Consider the following 6,000-nt stretch of genomic DNA (forward strand, 5'->3'; position numbering starts at 1 on the left):
AGAGCCAGAAGTAACCTCTGTGCATTGCCAGGTGTGACCCAAAAAAAAAAGCAAAAAAAAAAAAAATAAAAATGGGGAACAGGAAAGAACACTTGCCTATATTTGCATGCCAATCAAGAAATACATATAGAAGGGGTGATGAAGTTAGAAACCCCATCAGTGTTCCATTTTGATTTGGTTTTGGTACCACCTGTCTCTTCACTCAGGGATCACTCCTGGTGGGCTCATGGGACCATATGGGATGCTGTGGATACAACCTAGTCATGTAAAACAAGCGGCCTACCCACTGTACTATCTCTTTGACCCCCTTAAAGAATGCAGACCCTGGCTGGCCGCATGCAAGGCAAACGCCCTATCCACTGTCCTATCACTCCAGCCCCTAGACTTTGAACAGAAGCTAGTTTAAAATGGGGAAGAAAGCAGCTGGAGAGATAGTATAGCAGGTTAGGTCCTTGCCTTGCAAGTGGCCAAGCCAGGTTTGATCGGGAGTATCCCATACGGTCCCCATGTGCTCCGCCAGGAGTGATCCCTGAGTGCAAAGCCAGGTGTAAACCCTGAATACAGCCACAAAGTGTCACCCCACACACAGTGTCCTGTGCTGTGCAGTCTGGTTAATCTCAGAAGTGACAGGCAAGGGGAGTCCAGACCTCCTTCAGAAACCCATTTTCCTGCGAGAAAGACCCATTTCGGGGCTGGAGCGATAGCACAGCGGGTAGGTCATTTGCCTTGCACGAGGTTGACCCGGGTTTGATTCCCAGCATCCCATATGGTCCCCTGAGCACCTCCAGGAGTAATTCCTGAGTGCAGAGCCAGGAGTAACCCGTGTGCATTGCCAGGTGTGACGCAAAAAAAAAAAAAAAAAAAAGGTAAAGACCCATTTCACCCAGCCTTCCTCAGCTGACTTCAGAATCCACATCCTCATAGATAATTGCAACTTTACATTTCTTCCACTAATCTGCCTGCTTAATTTGATCTGTTCATTGCTTAAGGAGCCCCAAAGAACTCAGAGGGGGTAGGGGGTAATTTTTTTCTCCTACTACTACAATCCGGTGCCATACTTCACCACAAGCAGGTTCTTCCTGCCACCGAGAACTGCCTGTACCACAGCCTGACATGTTAACTGCATGATGTTCCCTTCCCCTTCTGCAACACCACAACAGTTGGAGCTACGGAGTTTCCCTGGTTCTTCATGAACGAGAGACTCCCATCTTGCTCTCCGCAGAGGCATGTCTTAGCACTCCTCACCCCCTCATGGGACTCTCTCCAATTCCAATCCTAAAAGTTGTTCTCATACATCTCATGTGTAAGTTAAACCAAGCCCAGTTATAGATGGAGGGGAAGGAACATACATCACGCCTTCTGGAAAGACTCTCAAAGGCTGTCCTATGGCCCCACGAGGTGGATTCCGGGGATCCATTACAGGGATCCATTGCACTACAGACACAAGCCAGTGAAGATGGATCCTTCTCTCTCCTTGACCTACTATCTTTGTTTTTTGTTGACCTGGCAGTGCTCAGGGCTGATTCCTGACTCCGCATTCAGGGATCACTCTTGGCGGGGCTCAGGGGACCAGGAGGGGTGCTGGGGATCAAATCTAATCAACCAAGTACAAGGCAGGTCCCTTCACTCTTGTGCTATCTCTCGAGTCCCTTATTTTATTTTTTTTTAATTAAAATGTTATTGATTTACCATTGGTTTACAATACTATATAAATTTCGGAGTCCAGCCTCCTGGCCCCACTTGGCTGACACTTTGTCTCTGCCTGCTTCAGCTAGTGACCAGCGGGAATTTGAGTCTGTTTTATATTTGCTACATTTATTGAAACAAAGGCTACATTTCCCATTTCATTAAGAACAAGTTAATTAAATTGCTTTATGGTTATGACTTTATTGATTTCCCCACCTCCACCTCCGTGAACGCGCTGTTCCAGCCTCCCTGGGGACACACTTAACATTGTTTTCATTCCTGAAGTTACATAACCTGTAAGCCGGTTCCGTGTGGAATATGACTGAGACAGGAAGACACGCCGCCTTCTTAGGAGAAGAATTTTAAAGTGGAGATGGCAAATTTAGCAATTCAACTTTCAGAGACTAAAAATGTCTGTAGGAATTTTATAATGTAGATGTCATTTTATTTTAAATGTGTAATTCTAGTACTGAATGAACTGGAACGAACTGTTTCTAATTTTACATGTGGGACCGCAAATGAATCTGTAATAGAATTCAGATTCCCTGCTCCCTCCCTGCTTCCCCTTCCTCCCCTTTCTCTTCCCACCTGCCCTTTCCCTCCCTTTCCCTTTCCTTTTCCTTCCCTCCCTCCTTTTTCCCTTCCTTCCTTACTTCTCTGAGCTTCTTATGGTGACACAGACAAGTGCTGCCTTGCCTACTTGTTACACTGCCCTGGTGTGGGCACGTCATGGGCTAAGACGGTGCCTTGTCCTCCAGAACAGCCAGAGCAGAGGAAGGTGGGGCTGGATCCATAGCACAGCAGGTAGGGCATTTGCCTTGCACTCGAAAAATGGGTTCGATTCCCAGCATCCCATATGGTCCCCCGAGCACCACCAGGCTCATTCCTGAGAGCATGAGCCAGGAGTAACCCCTGAGCATCGCTGGGTGTGACCCAAAAAAGCAGAGCAGAGGAAGCAACCTGCGGAGTCCCCAAGAGGAGCGGTGAAAGAGGGGCTGGTCCGCTCCTGGAAACCTTCCCACACTGAGTGACCAAATCCCCGTCCTCCTCACTCCCCTTTCAGTCCTCCCTGCGCTGCCTGGGCCCTCTCTTGCCTGGATGAGTGTAACCGTCTCTCTCTGGCAATCCTTTCCCTCTCTGGGAACCAGAGACTACCACAGCCTCAGAGTGAAGAGCGGAGTTTGACGGGATCCCCCTGGGATCTCTCCAACCCCTCCCTGGGCTCTAGCCTGGCTCCTGCCGTGTCACTTCTCTACACGGGGCATCGCTGTCAGACCTCAGGCACACCAGCACTGGGCATGTTTCTATCTCAGAAAACATGGTGGAGCACCTTCCCCTCCGTTCCTTCCCCTCCTGCCTCAGGCCCAGACCCCTGCTGACTGCAGCCTAACCTCAGTCCTCACCTCACCATCCCCCCCCACCATATGTCCTGTCCTTTCACCTGCTTTTCTCTTTGTTTTTGTTTGGGGGACATACCCAGCAGTGCTTAGGGCTTAGTCCTGGTCTGTGCTCAGAGAGCACTCCTGGTGATGCTCAGGGGACCATATGGAGTCCCTGGGTTAGCCACGAGCAAGGCAAGTGGCCTATTGTTCCAGCCACTATCACCTGCTCTTTTTAAACCTTCCATTTTCCCTCCCAGTTCTGTTCTGCTCTCTGTTCCCTTGTCCCTTCTCTGGTATGACCCCCTGCCAGTTCTTAAATAACATTGTTTATTATTATTATTATTATTATTAATTTTTTTGATAAATCACTGTGGGTTACAGTTACAGACTTACAAACTTTCGTTCTTACATTTTAGTCATACAATGGTCAAGTACCCATCCCTTCACCAGTGCCCATTCTCCTACACCAATAATCCCAGTATCCCTCCCACCACTCCCACCTCCCCCTCCCCTACCCATCCTGCCTCTGTGGCAAGGCATTCCCTTTTTGCTGTCTCTCCTTAAGGGTGTTGTGGTTTGCAATAGAGGTATCGCTATCATTTAGCACGCCTCTCCCCTCATTGTTATTTTTTAAAAAATGTAACCCTTGGCCAAAATAGGTCTCTAGTGAGCTAAAGGTGAGTGAATGTGCTCCTGGCTGGGGTCAGCGTGCTGTGGGGGAGACTGGCTGGGGGGAGTGGAAAGAGAGCTGGGACACCCCTCGTCGCAGCCTAGGTGATGAACAAAAGTGGCACAATATGACTTGGGTGTGTGTTGAGAAAGTGTGTGGGGAAGGGCTTAGGAGCCAGGTCAGAAGGGAAGGAAGGTGGAGACAGGAATCATTTAGTAGAGACCGGAACGGGAGCAGATGGCAGAGACACTTTAGAAACAGAACCAGCTCCCGCCAAGACAGCCGGGGAAGGTGGTCTGCTCCTTCTACTCCATCAGGGAGCCAGAATACGCTTCCCAGGAGTTCTATTGGTTGTTATCAACAACTCATTTCTGCACACTTTACTTTGTATTAAAAGGGGTCTTCGGCCATTATTCCAAAAAAGTGTACTTTTTTTCTCGAGGCCACTCTGCAGGTATGTGTGTGTGTGTGTGTGTGTGTGTGTGTGAGAGAGAGAGAGAGAGAGGAGAGAGGGGGGGGGTGGGGAGAGAGAGAGAGAGAAGGAAATTCTTTCCTTGCTAGGTAATAACATTTGAGAAACGATGCTGGCATGGCCCAAATACAATGAGAAGGAATAGAGGAATAGAAGGAATGTACCGGAATCTTCCATCCTCAAGCAATTTCCACCAGGCCTCCCGGGAACTCCAGCACTTTCTGGGAAAAAGGTTAGATCAGGAAACACAGTTCTGATGACGGGGCATCTATTCTGAGCGCCCCTGCGGCTGGCTTGAAAACATGGCATTTCAAGATCTCCATAAAGTTATGTTGAAGGCACCCAAGGGCTAAGCTTTGTGTGCTGAGACAGCGAGGAGGGGATGGCTCCCTGGGCCAGGCTGACCAGCCCAGAAGCCGGCTCTCCCCTCACACAAACAGCAGGGCGGGCGCCCCTGGAGCTTAATGGCCCTCACCCTTAGCCAGGAAGTGTCCCAGCCAGTCCCAGCCAGTTAGCTTTGATGCTCAGCTGGTGTTAAAGGCTTTTGTCAGTCTTTGATGCTGGTGTTAAGCTTTGTAAAAACCAACAAACACTCCCGCCTCTCTGCCCTGACTGACAGTCCAGCCTGCTGGCCAGGCTGCTCCTGAGACTCTGCTCCTGACCAGCGTCTTCTGGGACAGCGCAACCCTTTGCTAGTGTCCCTTGTTGAGGACTTCCGTTACATCTGCCCACAACCAGTTTTCTCGGACTTTTGCTCCTTGTCAAAGTCCCTGGGAGGCCCAGGGCACACACGGGTGTTATATAAATGCTGGTGTGTGTGTGTGTGTGTGTGTGTGTGTGTGTGTGTGTGTGAGAGAGAGAGAGAGAGAGAGAGAGAGAGAGAGAGGAAGGGAGAGAGGGAGGGAGGGGGAGAGAGAGAGAGAGAAAGAGAGAGAGAGAGAGAGAGAGAGAGAGAGAGATCTGGTGCAGGCCGGAAGGCTCATTCTCGGCTTGTTACCGCCTCCCTGACAGGAGTTTTCTTCTTGCTTGCTCTTTTTTGTTTCTTTATAGGGGCCATCCCCAGTGGAGCTGGTGGGTGAGGGCGTTGTTCTAGGGTCACTGATGACAGTTTGGTGCTTGGGCCCAGTAATGTGGCACTGCTTGGGCAGGCTCGGGGCTCCCAGTGACATAGGCAGGTAGATGTGGGGGTCCACCTATTTCACCAGGACCAAATCTGGCTCTGGGCTGTGTGGGGACGCAGTGGCACAGAGCTCACACAGTGGAAGGCATGTGCTCTGCCAATGGGCCCATCTCCCTGCCAACCCCTGCTTCTTCCTAATGGCCAGACATGGGGCCTTTCCCTCAGTCTCTGAAACTGGGCCTCAAGCCAAGCTCTTGCTTCCTTTGGTGTAGGGAGGTGGGTAAAGAGGTGCCTCGGGTAGTAGAGGGGAGGAGGGGAGCAGAGGTCCCTGGGAGGGGCCAGGTGCACCGCTGTCGTCCTTCCAGAAGATTAGATGCTTAAGTGCTTCCATGTTCCATCTTTCCGTTTTTTATTTCATTTCTCTCTTCCATTCTTCCTCACCCCCAAAAGAAATTCTCAAAGTTCTAAGAGCAGCGGCATTGGCGTCCTCTGGGGAGGAGGTTAGAAAGCTGGAGGGGGGCAGAGAGGTGGTACAGTGAGGACTTGCCTTGCACGCGGCAGATCGGGTTCCAGCCCCACTACCACATAGGATCCCCCTGAACACCACCAGGAGTGATCCCCGAGTGCAGAAAGACCAGGGAGGGCCCAGGGCTCTGGGTTTGGACCAACC

The sequence above is a fragment of the Sorex araneus genome, chromosome 3, assembly GCF_027595985.1.
Source record: "Sorex araneus isolate mSorAra2 chromosome 3, mSorAra2.pri, whole genome shotgun sequence".
NCBI lineage: Eukaryota > Metazoa > Chordata > Mammalia > Eulipotyphla > Soricidae > Sorex > Sorex araneus.